This window comes from Lolium perenne, chromosome 6 (assembly GCF_019359855.2).
Source record: "Lolium perenne isolate Kyuss_39 chromosome 6, Kyuss_2.0, whole genome shotgun sequence".
In the NCBI taxonomy this organism is placed as follows: domain Eukaryota; kingdom Viridiplantae; phylum Streptophyta; class Magnoliopsida; order Poales; family Poaceae; genus Lolium; species Lolium perenne.
In genome coordinates, this window is record NC_067249.2 from 190,969,864 (window position 1) to 190,992,819 (window position 22,956).

Sequence of the window (22,956 nt, forward strand, 5' to 3'; positions counted from 1 at the left end):
TGAAAGATATTGTTACTAACAAAAGGAAAATCCCCAATGAGGAAATTTCCACTATGCTTGCTAATTACTCTTTCAATGGCAAGGTTCCAAAGAAGTTGGGCGACCCAGGTATACCTACTATTCCTTGTTCTATTAAGAATAATTATGTTAAAACTGCTCTATGTGACTTGGGAGCCGGTGTTAGTGTTATGCCTTTTTCTCTTTATAAGAGACTTTATTTAGATAAGTTGATACCTACTGATATATCTTTGCAAATGGCTGATAAATCTACTGCTATTCCTGTTGGTATATGTGAGGATGTTCCTGTTCAAGTTACTACTAACTGCTTGATATTAACTGATTTTGTTGTGTTGGAAATGCCTGAAGATGATAATATGTCTATTATTCTTGGGAGACCTTTTCTTAACACCGCAGGGGCTGTTATTGATTGCAATAAAGGAAAGGTTACTTTCAATGTTGATGATAAGGAGCATACCGTTTATTTCCCCAAGAAGATTGATAAAGTATGTGGAGTTAATACTATTTCTAATGTGAGAACTATCAAAGTTGGAACTATCGATTGTCCTATATATGAGCCTAAAGAAGGTTATCAAAATCTTATGATTGGATCCATATCAATACAATTAAAGGTAACATGATTGATTTGAGGTTTATTTCTTCATATGCTATGTAAAAATTATTCGGTGGCAAGACTTGATCAACCTTGTTAACGAATACCTTTTATATGCATAGAGGAGGTAAACAACATCTCTTTCTCATTCCACTTGTCTTATTTGCTGTAGCACTTTTGATTTGCAAAGTTCCTTAGTTAATTAGAGATTTCAAAAATTTTCCTGGCCAGTAATAATAAACTTAATACCCAGAAATGTGCATTTTTCAAAGTTTTCAAAAATTCACAAAAATTATACCGTTGGTCCTATTTTTCGAAGAGGCACCTGGGAGCACCAGAGGATAACCTGTGGGGCACCCCAGGGGGCCACCCCACCAGCCGGCGCGGCCAAGGAGGGGGGCGCGCCACCCTGTGGTGTGGGCCCCTCCTTGCCCCACCACTTCATCTCTTTCTCCCAGAATCTTCTCTCTCCCGAAAAAACTCGAACCAGCTTTCTCTCACTCGCGTTTTTGCTCAAGAGCTCAGGATTTTTCGATCTCTTTGCTCAGCCCAGATTTCTGTCTGAAATTTGGCACATTTGCTCTCCGGTATGTGACTCCTCCGATTATCCAAGTAGAATTTTGTTTGGTTGAGTATATCTTGAATATTTTGCTGCTGTAGGTAACATGTTTAGTGAGCTTGCATGCTTGTTCTAAGTTGTATAAACTAGTTTTGATGCATGATTAGTACTCTAGCAAGTTCCTATAGTAGTTCCCCTTGATTATATGTCACTAAATCAAGTTTTATATCACTTGTTGAAAAATTTCAGAAAAGAAAGATGAAGAAGTTCAACTTTGGAGAATTGTTCAAGAGAGGAACAACCAGCACCGGGAGGCCTTCTAGGACCGCCACCCGACTTAGGCGATGCTACAATGAGGATATCATCGCGCCTAGCTTCGCGCCCGAAGAGGACAATGGGGCTCCTAATGCTTCATCCTTCCCATGTTATGATTTTCTGACAAATGCAGGGATATTGGATGATTTCTTCACCCTTGTCAACAGGGCGGGCTTAGCCACCTACGTGGGAGATGAAAGGGAGCAATACTACATGCTCACCAAAATCTTCGTCGAGAGCTTCAAGTTCCACAACACGCAATATGAGCCGACAGTTGCATTCAAGATCTATGGTAATCCTGTTACTATGGAATTGGAAGAATTTTGTCGTGCATTGGATATTGCCCCTGTAGGTACAGCAAGGAGGATTGATGACAACCCCCGGGACCTGTTGGAGCTCTATCGAGGGATCACCGATGATGATTGTCGCACCATTCAGCGTGGCAAGATAAGGAACATTCAACTCCCCGCCATTAAATATTTTGCATATTACATTGCTACTAGCATTCTTGGTAGGGAGAACACTAGCAATATTTCTAGCTATCATCTTACTTTCTTGAATGCTGCACTTACTGGACAGACACCTTATCATCTTGGTTCTCTTATTGCTCGCCGCCTGTCTAACAGGGGGCCTATTTTTGGAGGAACTATTGCAATGCGCATTTTAACACATTTAAGACTTCCTCTTGATCCTAATGATGTGCCATTAACCCCTAGGAGACTTGATATTGCTGCTATGAAGAGTCATCATTTTGTTACCACTGATTCCACTTTAGATAATATGGTCTATAGAATGTTGTTTGCTGACGGGGATGAGAAGGAAATCCCTCTTCCCCAGCCAGGTTTGTTCAGTACTGACAGGCAATCATGGTCGCGCACTAAGGAGGAGGTGGATGAACATATGAAGATACAAGACTTCCACCAGCAGCATGACTCTGAGGACGCCGAGCCCTCCTACGACTACACCGTCACGTATCCGGGTGCTTCTTCTAGCACATACCCGGAATATGATCCATCTTCGTCGTACTACGGGGATACTACCTCATGGCCTCGATGGGATTGAACTCCACTTAGGCCAAAAGCCTAAGCTTGGGGGGAGGTATATCGGCATCACTCATTCTTTGCATATTATGATTGCTGGATACTTGTATATACTTGTTTTGTTCGTTTGAGTGGTTTTCTAATGAGAGGGAGATGATATTTGGGGAAGTGCTGCCTGAAAACAGATTCTGGACTGTTACCGTAAAAATTCTCAAAAATAGCCATAACAGTATTTTGTGAAGCCAATTTTTTTGCATGTTCCCTAGGTTGTTATCTAACTTTCATTCGTTGAACACTTTTCGATTTGAGCAGTGGAAGAATTTATTAAAAATCGGGTACTGTACTGCTGTCAAGTTTGACGAATTTCTGCTGCTTTGTGTTTATGTGACTTTTCTAGTTTGCCATTTCTTGTTTTTGCTTTGTTTCTTTCCCAAAACACAAAAAGACCAAAAATATTTCTGTTGTTTCTCTTCATAATTTGTTTGCTTTGGTTTCTAGCATTTGTTTCACTTTATTTGCTATTGTTAGTTTGCTACAAGAAAACCCAAAAAGATTTTGCTTTGTTTGCTTGTTTCCTTTTGTTCTTGTTTCCAATTCGAAAACACCAAAAATATTTGCTGTTCTTCTTTGGTTTGTAAAGTTCATCTTGAGTTCAACGGTCTTCGGTGGCTGGAGCGTGGTTTTCATTTTATATTATCCAAGCTACACAAGTGAAAGGCAATAATGACGATCTACGACAATTAGATTGTGGTGAGAGGCTGGTATGAACTCTATTTGTTTTCATTTTTGTACATATACTTATCCATGTGAGCATGCTTAGTTGGTTCATGTGAAGTATATGTTATTTGAGAAAGTCTAGTAGTTCATGATCTCTCATGTTTAGCTCCAATTTATTAATATGAGTAGCATGTCATGAATGTTTGCTTGCATTGTTTTATTCAAAAGTAAGTATGGCATTGTGGTATCCTCCTCTGAATAATTCATTTATATCGACTTGGCACATGCTCACGCATGCATATGACTGAACAAAAGTCAATTAAGCCTCGATGATTTATATTGCTTCAGAGTTCTTGTATCACTTTTATGCCTCCGTTAATTTATTTTGCCGCAAGCATGATTATGACAGTTACTGCTCTCTTGATTTGTCGCTTCCTAGTCTTTTGCTAGCCTTCACTTGTACTGAGCGGGAACGCTGCTCGTGCTTCCAAACACCTGAAAACCAAGTTGTCCCAAAGTGTCCACCATAAATACCTATGCATGGCATTTCAAACCATTCCAAGTAAATTCTCATGCGCTACCTTTAAAACCTTCAAAATTCTTCTCAATTTGTGTTAATGTTTCATAGCTCATGAGGAAGTATGTGGTGTTTAGCTTTCAACCTTGTCATTTACTTTTGACGGACTCTCATATGGACTAGTGGCACATCCGCTTATCCAATAATTTTGCAAAAAGAGCTGGCAATGGGATTCCCAGTCCCGAATTAATTAACTTAAATAGACACTCCTCCATGGTATGTGATTGTTGGACGGCACCCGAAGGATTCGGTTAGCCATGGATTGTGTAAGCAAAGGTTGGGGGGAGTGTCATCATAATAAAACTAAAATAAAAAGGCACTCCTTCATGGTATGTGATTGTTGGCAGGCACCCGAGGATTCGGTTAGCCATGGTTTGTGTAAGAAAGGTTGGAAGGAGTGCCACATAAACATGCAAATAATTCATGGGAGCCGCTCTTGGGAGTCCGGTTGGCGAGGTAGTTAGTGTACCCATTACCATTCGTTGACAACGACAAACACCTCTCAAAATAATTTTACTCCTGATTTCAAAAAATGAAAAGTTCTAGCGCATGTTAATCACTGCTTCCCTCTGCGAAGGGTCAATCTTTTACTTTTGTGTTGTGTCTCCATTATTTCTTTGAGCACTATCTTGAGAGCACAACTGTCATTCTTAGTATAATATGCTTGTCTCAAAATATGATTGATTGTGGTATAACTTTGATGCTTTTATCTTTGACAATCACTACTTCTAATCTTTCTATGAACTCCAGAGGTGCCCGGGCATTTATGTTTTGCCAATCAAATACGGGCAAGCGAGATACCACTTTATCATACTTTCTTATGAACATTGCAATCCTGCTTATATACATGATTCATGATGCTTATTATTAATTGTTGGTACCTCTCCATGATTGATATAGCTATTAGATGATGTTATTTGTATGCATCTCATTATGAACTGCTTAAGTATTAGCCATAGCATGAGAATATATACATCATATGAGCAAATGTGTTCGTGAAAGTTCTTTTATCGCTCAGTTGTTAACTGAATTGCTTGAGGACAAGCAATAAGCTAAGCTTGGGGGGAATTGATACGTCCAAAACGTATCTACTTTCCCGAACACTTTTGCTATTGTTTTGCCTCTAATTTGTGTATTTTGGATGCAACTAACACGGACTAACGCTGTTTTCAGCAGAACTGCTCTGGTGTCTCGTTTTTGTGCAGAAATCCAACTTTCAGGAAAATCCTCGGAATTTATGCAGAAGGCCCTATTTTCCCAGAAAATTGACGGAGCCAGAAGGACAATTCAGGTGGAGGCCCGAGGGCCCCACACCATAAGGCGGCGCGGCCCAGGGGGGCCCGCGTGCCCTCTGGTGTGGCCCCCTCGGCCGGCCTCCGACGCCCTCCTTCGGACTATATATTGCCTTCGACCTAAAAACGCACGGGGGAGAAGTCGAAGTCGCCAGAAAGCCTCCAGAACGCCGCCACATCGCGAAACTCCGTCGCGGGAGCCAGAAGTCTCCGTTCTGGCACTCCGCCGGGACGGGGAATTAGAGGAGATCATCGCCATCATCGCCACCGACGCCTCTTCATCAACCAGCCATGTTTCCCCCATCCATGAGTGAGTAATTCCCCCGCTGTAGGCCGAAGGGGATGGTAGGGATTGGATGAGATTGGTCATGTAATAGCATAAGATTGTTAGGGCATAGTGCCTAGTGTCCGTAATTGGTACTTTGATGATATTGTTGCAACTTGCTATGCTTAATGCTTGTTACTAGGGCCCGAGTGCCATGATCTCAGATCTGACCATGTTATTGTTTCATCATGATATTCATTGTTTATGGTCTTACCTGCAAGTTGTATACACATGTTGCTGTCCGGAACCGATGGCCCCGAAGTGACAGAAATCAGGACAACCGGAGGGGATGGTAGTGATGTGAGGATCACATGTGTTCACGGAGTGTTAATGCTTTGCTCCGGTACTCTATTAAAAGGAGTACCTTAATATCCAGTAGATTCCCTTGAGGCCCGGCTGCCACCGGCTGGTAGGACAAAAGATGTTGTGCAAGTTTCTCATTGCGAGCACGTACGACTATAATTGGAACACATGCCTATTGATTGCTTTGTACTTGGACACCGTTTTATTATTATCTGCAAATGCCCTGCTATGATTGTTACATGAGTTTCTCTCATCCATGCAACGCCCGTCATCCGTCCCCGTGCCTACAGTATTTTAATCCTGCTGTTTACTATAATCACTACTGCTATCTCTGTTACTCTGCTGTTATTTCACTCTGCCATCGTTTATAAAACTGTTACTACTGATAAACTCTTGCGAGCAAGTCTGTTTCCAGGTGCAGCTGAATTGACAACTCCGCTGTTAAGGCCTCCAAGTATTCTTTGTCTCCCCTTGTGTCGAATCAATAAATTGGGATTTACTTCCCGCGAAGACTGCTGCGATCCCCTATACTTGTGGGTTATCAGCCGACAGCTCCGCAGTCTTAGTGGTCACCTCCTCCTGAAGCGCAAGCCGCTGCTTCTCAACCTCATGCAACCGCTTGCTCAGGTCGTCCACCTTCTCCTTCTCAGCCGTCCTGAGGAGGGCAAGCTCCTTGAGGTGGTTCTCCTCAAGCCGGCGCAGCCGCCCCAGCTCCCCATCAGCCACCTTAAGCTTGGCGGCAGCAGCCCGACCCGCCTCCTCGCTCTCGGCGCACTGAGTGCGGGCAGCCCGAAGATCCGCCTCCAGCTGCGGGACTCTGGCGGCTTCAGCTGTAAGACAGCCAGAAAAAGCGTCAGCCAACCAAGGAAAAAGAAATCAAGTCGGAAGGAAAAAGACCTTACCCTTGACGGCCTCCAGCTCGCGAGCCAACTCGGCCCGCTCAAGCTTGGCCTTGTGGTAGCGGGTCACGACGCGGTTGTACAAGATGGTACGCCGCTCCGTAACCGCCTAAGGAAAAAGAGAATCAGTCAACCAGACGAAACCCGGACCGGCTCCAAGCAGCCGGCCCACGCCTCGGAGGGCTACCAGAATAATGACCAAATTGCAAAAAAGACGAAGTACTTACCTTGCTGGCTTCCTCCACCTTGGTGAGGTTGGCCGCGGTCTCAGCAGCCCTGGCCTTGAGGTTGGCGTGGAAGCCGGAGAAGAACATCTTCACCGACGCCACGCCTGGGTTCCCCTCCCGGCTGGTCACCTCGTAGGAGTCCGCGCTGAGCCATGCCTGCTCCATAGTGCCAGCCGAGCCAAGGCTGGAGTCGGAGGCGGACGCCACATGCAGAAGCCGAGCGCCCTTAGCCACATGAAGGCCCTCCAACGGCGCCGACGGGCCCTCCATCCTCACCAACGCGCGCGAGCCGGTGTCCCCCGTGCGCGCCGGCTCGTCCCTTGCTGGCCCCTGCCTGGCCGGCTCCTCCCTTGTCAGCTCCGAAGATGGAGGAGCTCCGGGCGAAGCGGTCGGCCCGGTCGGGGCAGCCGTCTCCGGCGCCTGAGGTGCCCCCTCCGGGCTCTCCTCCAGCACCACCACGCTGGGCGCGCCACCACCGATCCCAGTCAAAGGCGGCGCAGCCCCGCTGGATCTAGCCCCGGTCGCAGGCGGCATGCCCCTGCCGGCTCCAGCCGCTGGGTCCAGAAGACGAGCGCGGCGCGGGAACATATCGTCCAGAGTCGGCTGGCGCGTCGGCTCACCCCGTACGCCGCGGCCAGGCGCTGAAGCCAGAGGCACAGCGAAAGAAGGCGCCCCTGCGGGAGGCGGAGTGCCCGCAGGCGGCACAACGACCGGTGGCGGCGTGGGCGCGCGCGCCGAAGGCTGCGGCGTCGGCTCCCTCCTTTGTCGCGGAGACGGCGACACGACACGGGGAGCCTGCCGGGAGCCGCCGCCCTGGGTGAACTTGATGGGAGCCCTAGCCGAACAAATAAGAAAAAGATGAGTATAAAGAGAAGGAAAGAAAATGAATCAAACAAGAAGAGAAGAAAAACTCACCCGGCCTGCTCCGGAACCTTCTTCGGCTGCAGCCGGCGCTGCTTCTTCACCTTCGCCTCCAAGGCGGCGGTGGAGTGGTCGCCGACCCACTTCTTCCCCTTGGGTGCCGAAGTCGCCGTGGTGCTAGGCGGCCTCGCGCGTAGAGGCACTGCGGGGATCGGCCCCATGGTGGACGTCGCCGGCTCGTCGTCCTCCTGCTGCTCCGGCGAAGGAGGCGGATTGTGCTCCCCTTGGCCGCCTTGGTCAGGCGCCTGCGGCAGATCGTCGTCGCCGGCCTGGTCGCCGGCTTGGTCAGCCGGATCAGCATGATCCGGCGTCCACCTCCTTGTCGCCAGGTCACCGTCCTCGACATTCTGATGGTCGAAGAGCTAGAAGACAGAAGAAATATAAGTAAGCCGCAAGCCGGAAGTCGGCGAAGAGCGAAGTCAGCCACGCAGCCGCAAGCCGGAAGTCGGCCAAAACAACGAAACTTACCAGCTCAGGCGGCGAGTCCCGGTTGCTGGGCGCCAGCCCATAGTTCCAGGCGTCCGGCATGTTGGCCTTGGTGATGTTGTTCACCCGGCGGGCCACCTGGGCCTTGTTGAGCTCCGCCTTGGACGTCCGGGTCGGATCAAACCGGCCGGACATGTGCCCAATCTTGTGGGTGCGCAGCTGAAGCGGCAGCACCCGGCGCTCGGCGACGGTGCAGAGGAGATCCTCGGCAGTCAGCCCGCCCGCGACGGCGGCCCCCAGGAAATCCCAGAGCTGGCTCACCTCCGCGTCCGGGTCCGTCGTTCGGGCGTTGTAGCCCCAGTTGATCCGGCCGACTGGAGGAGCCGGATTGTACTCCGGCAGGTTGATCCGGTCGAAGCCCGGATTCTCGTTGCGCACGTAGAAGAACGACATCTGCCAGTTCTTCACCGAGTCGACAGTCGGAATCTTGGGGAAGGGTGTACCCGGCCGGGAGTAGATCGAGGCGGCGCCGCAGGTCCGCAGATGGCCATCGGTCGTTTGCGCCTTGATGAAGAAGAGACGGCTCCAGAAGTCGATGTCCGGCCACAAGCCGGCATACGCCTCCATGAAAGCCACGTAGCAGCTGAGGAGGACGCAGGCGTTGGCCAGAAGGTGGTGCGGTTGCAGGCCGAAGTAGTCGAGGAATTGGCGGAAGAAGTTGGACGCCGGCAGGCCCAACCCGCGGTCGAAATGCGCGCCGAAGACAACGCGCTCGCCGGGCTCCGGCTTGGGCTCCACCTCCGCGCCGGGCGCCCTCGTAGTCACCGTCGACGGGATCCGGCGGAGGCGCACCAGGCGCTCGATGTCGTCCTCCCTCATGTAGGACCCCCTCCAAGACCCGCTCGCACCGGCCATCGATGAAGAGGAGGAGGAAGAAGACCAGGAAAGACGGAAGGGCGAAGAAGAACCTCGCGACAGCGGCGACGGCGGCGGCGGAGAACGCACCATTGAAACGCGGGGCCCCATGGCGCCGGCTCGTCGGAGTAGCGGCGGCAGATCGGCGGAGATGTGCTCGCCGGAGTTCGCCAGTGAGAAACGCTCGCCGGAGCAGCAAGAAGCTCGAGCGCGAGGAAGAGAACGCGAGGAGAAGAAGTGCGGGGAGGACGAAGTGGGCAGCGGCCGCCTCGGTACCCTCCCGTGCGGCATTTATAGCCGCCCGCAGCGGGCGGTTAGCCTCCAAGTGGCAGTCGTGGCCACGTCGCCCGGATTTATTGCGCCATAACTTCCCCCACGACCACTGCAGTTACCGGAAACCGCCACACCACGTCTCCCACGACCGCACCGGATCCGGAGGAGACATTGATGTGACCAGATGAAGCGGCAGCAGCGGCCTGACATCAGACCGGTCAAGTCGGGCGCAGGACCCGAGGCGGCGGAGACTCCGGCGTGCTCAAGCCGGAGCCGGACATTAAATTCAATCCGGCCCCAAACTTTCCTAGCAAGGCGGAGACATCACCAAAACTTGTGAAAAAGCAAAAGCTGCAGAAGTAAAAATAGCGTCCGGCTAGGAGCAGCCGGACGAAACGAGCCGGATGAGGGCGCAGCCGGCTGAATGGAAATTCTCAGTCGGCCCCTCCGAGTGCCGTCAAGTATATTCAAGAGATCAAAGAGCCAGGAAAACCTGCCTAGGTCCCTCTAAACGCGGGACCTTGCCAGCTTCGGGGGCTAATGTCGGGGGGAAGACCCCGGGTAGGGCAATGGACGCGGAGCAGCCGGCTGACCACCGGCTGGCTCGCGGCAAAGGCCGGCTGAGGAGCAGCCGGCTGGAGCCGTGGCCGGCTGGTCCGGAAGCCGGCAGGCTCTAGGTCCTAGTCGGCCTGGCTACGGCCACCAACGCTGTAGCTGGGCCGGCTTCTACAAGCCATATCCGACTGGGGGTTTGTACCTCAGACCAACTCGAGGCTGGCGAGTCTTGCACTAGAAGGAACCGGGTAGGTGGTCCGGGTTCGTAAGTCCACGCTGACTTCATCTCCCGTAAAGCGCGGGGCACTGTGGAGCAATAGTGCCACGCGCCGGACAGGCCATCATGGCGTACGTCGATCCGTACCGGCTACAGTGCTTGACAGCGACAGGGACACTTCCTCTCCATACTGCTGACTTCGGCAGCCGGATGGGACAGGCCATGAGGCCTCAACGGCTCTTGACGTCAGTGCCTCGGGAAGGAGCGGAAGCCGGAGCCGGCCAAGCCGGCCAGTAGACTATAGGGTCTTTTATGTAAAGTGCCGGTGCCTATATAAGCCGCACTACCCCCTCTCGTGCAGGGGATCGATCACTCTTACTCCATTTCCACCCTTAGCGCTGCCCTGTGAGAGAGATCATCATCCCCTTAGCCTCCCAGGAGCAGCCGGACTCAGCTCTAGGAGCATCATTGTATTGTGTGATCACCTTATACACTCATAGCAGGAGTAGAGGTGTTACCTCCATCGGAGGGCCTCGAACCTGGGTACGTCGCCGTGTCGCTCGTCCCCATACCCGCATCCGGATACCGCCGTGAGATCACCTAGGAACCACCTTCGTTAGCCACCCTATGGCATATGCCGTGATGATACCACGACAATTAATCAGACAATAATTCAGTATCATTACTGTCTCATCTCCTGAAGGGAGACGGGAGAACCCTGCGCCGCCGCACCAACCCTAGCCGCCGCCTCCTTCCTCCGCGACGGCGCCCAGCCGCCAGCGCCGAGCTCTCCAACCTCTCCGCCCTCACTTCCACCCTTACAACCTCCGCCCTAGACCCGGTAGAACCCTAGCCTCTACCACTTTGGTATCAGATTGCCTAGGTCTCATGGGCTCCAACAGCCCCCCCCCCCCCGTCGACACCATCGCCGCCATGTCCAGCGCCGCCACCAACACCACCCCCGCCACCATGACCGGCGCCCACGCGCTGCAGGGGGCCGCCGCCGCAACCGGAGACCTGGCCGCCGCCATCCCCACGGGCCTCGACCTCCTGCCCGCTACCTTGGCGGACCTCGCTGACAGCCTCCACGCCATCCGCTTCGAGCTCGCGGAGATCAAGGCCGGCCAGCACCCGCCGCCCCCACCGGCCGCCGTTCCGCCGCCGCCCCCACCGGCCGCTGTTCCGCCGCCGCTCCCACCGGCCGCCTCCGCCGCCAGCAATGGCCGGCCCGCGTGGTGGCCGCCGTCGCCCTCGCTGATTCCCACATGGACCGACGCGTCACCCGTCTACACTCATACTGCGGCGCGGACGACGGTTCAGCAGCCCGCCCACCGCCCTGGCGGTCCTGGCGGGTTTACGGGCCCCTTCGCCGCGAGCACGTCCTTCAACCCGGGCCGCCAGGAGGGCTCCCCCGAGGTTCCGCCTTTGGCACAGCAGCCGCCCCGCTTCACTAAGCTGGAGTTCGCCACCTACGACGGCGCCACCGACCCCCTGAACTGGCTGAACCAGTGTGAGCAGTTTTTTCGGGGGCAGCGGACGCTCAGCACCAACCGCACATGGATCGCCTCCTATCACCTACGGGGCGCCGCGCAGACTTGGTACTACGCCCTCGAGCAGGACGAGGGTGGGATGCCGCCCTGGGAGCGTTTCGGCGACCTGTGCCTCCAGCGGTTTGGGCTGACCCTCCGTGGCAGCCGCCTCGCTGATCTGGGACGCCTCGCCTCACCACCACGGTCCAGGACTTCGCCGACCACTTTCAGGCGATCGCGTGCCATGCCCCGGGCGTCTCGGCACGGCAGCTCGCCGATCTCTTCGTCGGCGGCCTCCCCGACTACATCCGCGTCGACGTCGAGATGCGCGAGCCGGCGGACCTGCAGACGGCCATGCACTACGCACGAGCCTACGAGCAGCGCGCCCTCGCCATGCAGCAGGTCTACGCGCAACGTGGCAGCGCTCGTCCCGCTCCCCGGCCCGCCCCGACACCCACCGCCCCGCCGCGCCCCGCACCGGCCGCTGCGCCCGCAGGCCCTCCTGCGCCGACTCGCCCCTTCAAGCGGCTGACGGCTGCGGAGCAGCTTGAGCGGCGCCGCCAGGGGCTGTGCTTCAAGTGCGACGAGAAGTACGCACCGGGCCACACGTGTGCCCGCCTCTTCTACCTGGAGACCGTCGACGACGCCGACGTTGAGACCCTCACCGCCGAGCTCGCGGCCTCCACCGTCACTGAGGCCGGTGTCACGACCCTGTGACCACCGCATCCACCTGCTGCCAAACACGACACCCGTAGCTGTGCGGCCGTACCGGTACCCCCAGCTGCAGAAGGACGAGCTCGAGCGCCAGGTGGCGGTCATGCTAGCACAGGGCATCATCCGGATCTCGACGTCACCGTTCTACGCCCCCGTGCTCCTTGTGCGCAAGACCGACGGCACGTGGCGTTTCTGCATCGACTTCCGCGCCCTCAACACCGTCACGTCCAAGGACAAGTTCCCCATCCCCGTCGTGGATGAGCTCCTGGACGAGCTACATGGCGTGCGCTTCTTCACCAAGCTCGACTTGCGCTCGGGCTATCATCAGGTGCGCATGCACCCGGACGACATCGCCAAGACGGCGTTCCGCACTCACCATGGCCACTACGAGTTTTTGGTGATGCCGTTCGGCCTCTCCAACGCACCGGCGACCTTCCAGGATCTGATGAACGACGTGCTCAGCCCCTACTTTCGCCGCTTTGTGCTTGTTTTCTTTGATGATATTTTGATCTACAACGCATCCTGAGCGGAGTACCTGCAGCACGTGGCCATCATCTTCAACGAGCTTCGAGCGCATCGTCTTCACCTCAAGCGCTCGAAGTGCTCGTTTGGCACGACCTCCGTCGCGTACTTGGGCCACGTCATCTCCGCCGACGGTGTCGCGATGGACGCGGACAAGGTCGCTACCGTCGCCGCCTGGCCAACACCCCAGTCGCCACGAGCTCTTCGCGGATTTTTGGGCCTCGCAGGATACTACCGGCGATACATCTAGGACTTCGGCCTCATCGCCGCGCCCCTCACGCGCCTGCTTCGCCGCGACGCCTTCTCCTGGGACGAGGAGGCGGCCACGGCCTTCGCCGCCCTGCAGCGGGCACTCACGACGGGTCCCGTTCTGCAGATGCCGGACTTCGACGAGCCATTCGTGGTGGACTGCGACGCCTCCGGCATTGGCTTCGGCACCATCCTTCACCAGGGCGAGGGCCCACTCGCCTTCTTCAGTCGCCCCTTCGCCGCGCGCCACCACAAGCTCGCCGCATATGAACGCGAGCTGATCGGGCTGGTCCAGGCGGTGCGTCACTGGCGGGCGTACCTTTGGGGCGGGACATTCCGTGTGCGCACGGACCACTACAACCTGAAGTTCTTGCTGGATCAGCGCCTCTCCACCGTGCCGCAACACCAGTGGATCAGCAAGCTCTTCGGCTTCGACTTCACCGTCGAGTACCGCCCCGGCCGCCTCAACACAGTCACCGACGCCCTGTCCCGCCGAGACGTTGACGACACTGCGGACGCGCCCACAGTCGGTGCAGCCCTCTGCATCCACTCCGGGCCATCTTTCGCCTTCATCGACGAGGTTCGCCGCGCTACTGCCACGGCTGCGGATGCGCAGCAGCTGCGCCAGCGCCTGGCCGACGGCGAGCTGGCCGCGCCATGGCGCTTGGACGAGGGACTACTCCTCCATGGACGCCGCATCTTCGTGCCGGATCATGGAGACCTGCGCCACTAGGCCTTGTCCTTGGCGCATTCTGCAGGTCACGAGGGCGTCCAGAAGACCCTGCACCGTCTCCGCGCTGATTTTTACATCCCAGGGGATGGCGCCCTGGTGCGAGACTGGGTGCGGGCGTGTGTCACATGCCAGCGGAACAAGACGGAGACGCTCCGTCCGGCGGGCTTGCTGCAGCCGCTGGACGTGCCGTCCCAGGTGTGGGCGGACATCTCCATGGACTTCATCGAGGGGCTGCCGAAGGTTGGCGGCAAGTCCGTGATCCTCACGGTGGTGGACCGCTTCTCCAAGTACGCGCACTTCATCGCCCTCGGTCATCCCTATACGGCGGCGTCCGTGGCACGCGCTTTCTTCGACGACATCGTTCGCCTCCACGGGTTTCCATCCTCCATCGTCAGTGATCGTGATCCTGTGTTCACGGGTCACGTCTGGAGGGACCTCTTTGGGTTGGCGGGCGTAAAGCTCCGCATGAGCACGACGTTTCATCCTCAGACGGACGGCCAGTCCGAGGTCGTCAACAAGATCATCGCCATGTACCTGCGCTGCCTCACCGGGGATCGTCCACGAGCTTGGGTGGACTGGCTGGCGTGGGCCGAGTACTGCTACAACACGTCCTACCACTCCGCGCTGCACGCTACTCCCTTTGAGGTGGTCTATGGGAGGCCACCACCGGCGATGCTTCCCTATGCGTCTGGCACGGCCCGTACTGAGACGGCGGATGACCTGCTGCGTACCCGCGACGAGATACTGGCTGAGGCGCGCCAGCGACTTCTTCAAGCTCAGCAGCTGGCCAGGAAGTACTATGATGCACACCATCGCGAGGCGGAGTTTGCGGTGGGCGATTGGGTCTGGCTACGTCTTCTTCACCGGACGACCCAGTCCTTGGACCCGCACTCCAGGCGCAAGTTGGGACCTCGTTACGCCGGTCCGTTCCGTGTGCTGGAGCGTATCGGCAAGCTCGCCTACCGCCTTGAGTTGCCTGCGGGCTCGCGCCTCCACGACGTCTTCAACATCGGCCTCCTGAAGGCTTACCGGGGCGACCCTCCTTCTGCACCACCAGCTCTTCCACCTACTTCGGATGGGCGTCTCGAGCTTGCCCCGGCGAGTGTGGCTCGCGTGTTGAAGGCCCAGCAGCGCCGTGGTGTTTGGCACGTCTTGGTGCATTGGACCGACCTGCCCGAGGATGAGGCGACTTGGGAGAAGCTTGAAGATCTCCGCCAGCAGTTTCCAGAAGTTCAGCTCGAGGACGAGCTGTTTGAGAAGGCGGGGAGAGATGTTATGGTCGGTTTGACCTATACGCGCAGGAAGCCCACTAGTGGCTAGTTGTGGGCTTAGCCCAAGTAAATTAGGGGCTTAGCCCAAGTAAATTAGGGTTTCGAGGAGGCCGTCCTCCTATATAAACACTTGTATTTCTTCGAGATTAATCAGACAATAATTCAGTATCATTACTGTCTCGTTTCCTGAAGGGAGACGGGAGAACCCTGCGCCGCCGCACCAACCCTAGCCGCCGCCTCCTTCCTCCGCGACGGCGCCCAGCCGCCGGCGCCGAGCTCTCCAACCTCTCCGCCCTCACTTCCACCCTTACAACCTCCGCCCTAGACCCAGTAGAACCCTAGCCTCTACCACTAACACCTTCCCCAGACCCCGCACAGTGCGGGAGCTCTTAGCACTGGGTACGTCCTTTAGTGAGCTAAAACTCAAATTGTTTTAGCGATCTGGAAGGTGCAGATAAACGGGACGTACGGTTGAACATTTGCAGTAAGAAATCAATTGTGAGTCTGTGACACATGTACGTAGAATGTGAATCAGATAAAGAGAAACATGTGTGGCCATAACATATCCAAAGGCACCATGAGCCGTAAGACCCACAATATCTTTTTTAACCCAAGACTTAATATTGTAAACATGTTTTAGTCAGCATTAGACTTGGCAATTATACGTATTCAGAGATTAATGTACTATCTTCAATGAAGACGTTGCTAACTGGGTTCTAAAAAAATGTAGCTAACTAATTATTCACCAAAATAAAAGGCCAAGAAACAAAAATACAATTAGTTTAGGTACTACTAGAAATATTAACTTGGCATCAGAAAATAAAGGAAAACACAAATGGGAGTTCCTTTTACATGAACAGGCTACAGTCACGGCCATTAAATTCTCAATATGTGATGTACATGAGCCCATACAAGCAACTGTTGCCCAAGTCTTCGACACATATATTAGAGAAGCAGTGCCTCCAAATCATAAATAACAGCATAACTAGTAGAAAGAAATAAAAAGGAGAAAGCATCTGAGGACTAATAGTATGATTTTTCATTCAAACCTTAACAGACTAGGTTATATCCTTCGGTTTACCTAAGCACTACCAAGGAAGAAAAGAGCTATAGTCCTTAAGTTCAGTGACACAAATTTATAAAACCCTTATTATTCCTTGAAAGAGCAAAACCACAAAAGTGGTTCCTTTCATGAAACATCGACATTCCGCAACTAGTTATTTTTCAATAAAACAACTATAGTTTTCACTTTTGCAGTTTTAATGCCACAAGTATATAAAAGTGAAAATCATTTCTATGTTATCAGGAGCCAGGTGTGCTAAGTGCTAACTGCTAAAACAAGTAGAGAAGTGAACTATAGTTCATTTAACTCAAGATTCGATGAAACATATTTCAAGTGGAATCAATAGAGCCTTAACTGCTAAGCTCACCTAATTTTTTTACGGATTTCGTGAGGTCAAACGACTTCAAGTTTCCTGTTATGCACCATTTGGAGTCTGCGCTCAATTAATGGAATGAGCATAGCAGCTACATATTGTGTTGTGCATTCAAAAGTGTAACATAAATTAATGTAACAGAAATACAGAATGCATAAGCCGTGGAAAACATTCAGGGCATGTAACAGAATGCACAATCTTTTACTGGTTATTCTGGTTTGAATGATACCATGGCAAATATAAGGAACAAGCCTTATTAAAAACTGTTTGTCCTATATGAAAATCAGGTATACATGTTCAAGTTGTTGATCTTGGAGGAACGAATACTAGTTTTAACAAAAAAAAATCCACCTTATTTACCTGCAAATATATATGTGACGATAACGGTGTCCACCTGAAATTTAAAAACATGGAGGGTTAGAATGGTAACATTTCGTATGACGATCTGATCAGATGAAGAGGCATAGCAGCAGTAGTAAAAGCGAAAGCATGATCACAATAGCATCAGCACAAATGGACCAATCATCTTCTGCTGATTAACGGACACAAGAAACCAACAGCAGCAGAGGGCAACCGTGAAAACCTGGAAGACAGATCATTCAACAGAATGGATCATTAGTTAAATTAATACTTACAGTAAGTTGTAGTAACACATCAGGATAACAATTATAAATAACCGAATAAGAATATCACTGTAAAACTGTGCAATATAAGCAAGAACCTGAACATCTGATGCTAAGTAGACATATATAGCACCTCTGTGCTACTTATCCTACTGAAACATACTCTCTCTGTCCCATAATACTCCCTCCGTTCATTAATAGATGTCCAGTGGTCCGTCTAAATTTGGATGTATCTCCTAAAATATGTCTAGATACATTTGAATTTAGATAAATTTTTGAGATCTAAAAATTGACAGAGGTAGTAGAATATGTTATTACAACCAAATATATAGGACGGAGGTCCGAGGTCGTAACTTCATACAAGTTCCTGGAGCTCAAGTTAACTCTAACCGGTACTCCTACTTGTCAATTGAAAATTCAGTCAAATATCTACAACCTCTGTTCACTTTTATAAGACGTTTTGGCAAGCCTAGGAGGGAGTACAAAATTTCTCAGTGGTTACTATCAAGTATTAACGAATGTCCTATCCGAGTATCCCGAGTCCTGACATCAAAATTCAGTTCGTTCAGATGCAGTTGCAAAGTGCTAAATGAAGCGGTCACCGGTCAGGGAGGGAAGGCGGTGTGTAGCGTACCGGACTTGGGGGGGGGGGGGGGCCGCACATGCAACCATGGCACAAATCGGTGCTTTGTGTCACTGCGACATACACGGGAGGCAAATGAGAAGTCCAATTACACATGAGGGCTGGGGTTTGGAGTAGGCAGCAACGAGCTGCTTGCGGCGGCGGAGGGGTGTGAGGGGGGTGGAGACCTCTGGGCGTGAGGCGAGGTGAATGTCACGGTGGATGAGCACCACAAGTCCAGAACAAGGCGGAACAACGGCCGCCGCGGCCGTCGACCGGGGCTGTCAGATCGCCATTGCCGCCGCTGTAAGAGCAGGTCTAACAGACCCCGAAAAGGGGCAAACCCGTATAATAACCGCCGATTTGAGGGTTTGGCTCTACCCGGCCGTCTAGCACGCCCCGTAAAAACGGCCCCCGCATCGTTTTTTGTTGTTTTCGAGTACGGGGCGGGTCGTCGCCCCCTACTTGTGCGGGGTGGGAGCGGGGATAGTGGGCGAAACCAGTATCCCAATTCCCCCCACCCATTTTCCCCCGCGCGCCGCCGCCGCCACCCGCGCGCCGCCGCCGGAATCCGTCAGATCCGCGCCCCTCCGCCGTCCGCCGAGCCGCGTCGAGCTGCGTCGACGCCCGCCGCACCTCCGCCGCACCCCCGCCGAAGTTTCGCGTCCCTCCGCGCGCGCCGCCCGCCCTCCCGCCGTGGTCTTCTCCGCCGTTTGTCACCGGTGAGTATTCCGCCGCGTTCTTCTTCGTTGCCGCCGGTAAATTGGTCGGATTTGGGGCTGATGTATGGTACACCATGGTAGATGGCTTCGGAGGATGTGCATATGGCGGATTTGGACGCGACGTCGACCGATTGGTCGTCGTCGGATTCCGACGATTCGGATATCGACGAGTTGCTCAACGACGACGAGACGGAGATGATGCTGCTCATGTTCGGCTTGAAGCAAACGGAGGACCGCATGAAGCTGCTGGATCAGCGGAAAGGATCCGTGATGGGGCGTATGTGCATTCCGCGGAACCGCGCGCTCAGCCACGAACAGCTGATGCAAGATTATTTCGCCGAGGTACCGACCTATCCTCCCCGCCTCTTCCGTAGACGGTACCGAATGCGTAGGTCTTTGTTCGAGAGAATCGTCAAAGATTGCGAGGCAAATTGCGATTATTTCAAGCAAAGAAGAAATGCTACCCAAGTCATGGGATTTAGCCCATATCAAAAAAATTCTGCCGCCATGAGGGTTATTGCATACGGTATACCAGTAGATTATACCGATGAGTACCTTCGCATTGGTGTGCAAACAACCACGGATTGCGTACGTATGTTTGCCAAGATGGTGATCAAGTTGTATGGAGAGAAGTATCTCCGAGCTCCAAATGAGGATGATACAAAAAGGCTCATGGATATCAATGAAAAGAGGGGGTGGCCGGGGATGCTTGGTAGTTTGGATTGCATGCATTGGACATGGAAAAATTGTCCAAAAGCATGGCATGGAATGTATTGTGGCAAAAGCCGTGATGCTACCATTGTTCTTGAAGCTGTGGCCTCTCAAGACTTATGGATTTGGCATGCTTTTTTTGGATTGCCGGGGACACTCAACGACATCAACATCTTGAATAGATCCCCTTTGTTTGCAAGACTAGTTAAGGGTGAAGCTCCACCTTGTAACTACAAAGTTATGAACAATGAGTACACCATGGGGTACTATCTCACAGATGGTATTTACCCTAACTATGCAACCCTTGTCAAGTCCATAAAAGAGAAAAAGGACAGGGCTTTGACAAGAAAGGAAGCTTGCTTCACCAGAAATCAAGAGGCATGCCGCAAGGATATTGAGAGAGCTTTTGGTGTCTTGCAAGCAAGGTTTGCAATTGTCCGGGGTCCTGCTAGGTTTTGGGACAAGGAAACTCTTGTTAATGTCATGATATGTTGTGTGATTCTTCACAACATGATCATTGAAGATGAAAGAGGTTTAAACTTGCCATGTTTCTATGACAATGTTGGCACCCGAGTGCAGCCCGAGAGGAACCCTGATCGGATTGAAGCTTTTCTTGCAGCTCATCGAGGCATTGAAAATGCCGAGACTCATCACCATCTCACCCAAGATTTGATTGATCACCATTGACAGTTGCATGGCCAATGATTTATTACATTCATTTCTCATTGTTGTATGTGTGAAACATTCATTTCCTATTTGTTGTATGTGTGAAACATTTGTTATTGGTTTAATTCTTCCATTAGAACATTTGTTGACATTTCCGAAAAACATTATTGTAATAATTATGACGATTATTGTGTGATGTAAAATATTTATTTTATGTGAATGGTGTGTTGGTTCTAATATGCAATTTGTCAAAAAACCCTGTTTTCAGGGGTTGAAAACTCGGACGAGCTATTCTGTTTTACGGGGTGGGGATACGGGGTCTGCTAGCTCGTCCGAGTTTTTGACCGGCGAAAAGTGAATACAGGACCCTCTACTCGCGTTTTAAGGGGCGAAAAAATACGGGGGCCTGTTAGACATGCTCTAACCCCGATCACAGAAGCCGCCGCTTCTGGGCAAAAACCGGAGCAGTTTGTGCCAGTGGGCCAATTTGCTAGGCTTTCAGCCGTCGCCAGGAATAGGCCCAGCATAAACGTCGAAGCCCCAAATCCAGAGGGTCCAGACTCCACAGATATGTATGCGGCCCAAACTGGATGACGAAATCTGAGTGCTCCTGTGCTGGGAGCTGTACATTCCTATATGCAGCTCAGGTCTGGTTAGGCTTTTTTATGTTTTTTTCTCTTCTTTTCTTTTCTTTTCTTTTCTTTTCTTTTCTCCTTTTCCGTTTTCTTTTCTTTTTACAGGTGGAGCTGGACACCTGGGTTTATTTCATCTGCCGCGCGGTGTTAACTAATGCTGATCTAGGCGGCTAAGACACCTAGATGGATGCGGCGGCTCTTCTTTTGTAGGTGGAGCTGGACACCTGGACTTATTTCATCTGGCTGTGTTGCCTAACAGATAGAAGTTGCGCCACGGTACATACGGTCACACATCGCGGAACAAGCAGGACCGCTGCTGTGATAACGGCTCCATCTTATTCAATGCGCATGCTCCGCTCTTAGTTACATTGTTCAAAAATCTACATACGCGTGATATACACTTAGACATACATGCATGTTGGATGCCGCGAAGTGATTGGTTCAGCTTGTGAGAGCACCTGAACCCGGGAGCCAATGTGCTTTTCCGATAATTGACTGCCTTATTTTTTCCCTGTAAAATTCCCTCTATCATAGTTCTCACCACCTTCCACCACTAGAGTTGAGCCTGTCACTTCAAATTTTGAGTATATGACAAGCATAGGAATTATTAAGAAAAACATATCTCTAGGATATACACTAGAACACGATACTAACATGTGTGATAGTGGTAAGATAATATCTAGAAACCCCGCACCCTAACACTTGAACTATTGATATATACATATATAGAGGTCATGCTCCATATGTACTCCCTTGCAAAAATACAATGATATCAAGAAGTGATTAGATCTTGGGAAAAATCACAAGTGCATATATAGGAAAAACGTTTGTGGAAAAATGATTGTACTTTACATATTTCACATATCAATTGTATTTATTTTATGTAATTAAGAAAGTTATATTGTTGCATTGCTTTGGACATGAGTTTGATTTTCGGAAATGTCCCACCAATGACAACTTTAATCAACGATCGCATACCATTGAAATATATGTGGTTCCAAAATAATAATAAAATCCTAGAAGATGGAAAATTCTTTATAATTTATGTATAGTTTGTTGGTAATTCAGTTTCAAAATGTGGATCCATGTTAATACATTATGTGAAAATGTGCCCCTACGTTGTGTTCATTCATACCACATACAAGAATTCTTGTCAAGTTAAATGGTTCATGTCGAAAACAGCAAGCACAAACTGGATGATTGGTTAGATTGTTCAAAAATAAAATTGCATGTGTGGACAATAACATTGGATGTCAATTATATTTAAGATGGTCAAATGCATGTGTGTGCTTGCAAAAACTCAAGTAGATATTTTGATTTTGATTGCAATGCTCTAAACTATTCAGTGCAATTCTCTATTTTCCCATAATCTCCCTCCGATGCAAAATACTTGTCATGGTTTTAGCTCAAAATTTGAACTAAAAGCACAATAAGTATTTTGGATCAAATGGAGTATTACACTCATGGTGGCCATAAAAATGACGAGTAACACATACTTACGTTGACCTGCTCTAAGAGTACAAACAATCATGATGCATGCACCCTCTCTCATCTTCACTCATTTGCAGACTCGCTAGTGTAGCTCGAAATATTATCATAAACTTCAGGTTTGAGCCAACCAAGTTGAGCGACAAAAAAATCACGATTGAAGAAACCTATCACTGCTAGCTCGACTTTGAAGTAGGCTTTGGTCTCGATTTATAAATAAGGAAACTACATCCATACATGGTTCAAGTGCCAAAAAACGTAAAAATGTCAGTTGGAAGAATCCAGCCGGAGATGATGGTAAAGATAACCTCCACGCTGTAGAGCAACTCAACGCTGGACCGCGTAGATAAGTGGCCTTTAATTGTTGATTCATGAACCAATTTTCTCAAGATTTTCTTTTTTGACGAAACACAGCAACGCTGATTTCATTTACTAAAGGAAACATCACATAAAAGTACATATAACAGGTTAGGGAGGAATATCAGTGACTTCGTGAAGCAAAATCACAGAATTTTGAACTCAAATTTTCTAGAAAAAAAAAGAAAAATCCAAATCTCATGTTTGTTCAATTGATTGTTTTGGGAAAGTTTTGTTTCACAAGGATAACTGGTTCATGATTTAACTGCATTTGGAGCATGACAAATAAAAGACTATTTAATCATAAACCATTTATCCAAATGAAACCAAACTTTTCAAGAATACATAGTAGAACATATATTCCTCACTTGATTTTTGCAATTTTTGTAGACAGTTTAAGTTTTCAGTTTAAAATTTGAATCAACCATGTCCATTAGATATTGGTCGGAGGGACTCGAGATCACTGAATCAGTGTCCGGGAATAGTCTACTTCACTTTTACAAAAAA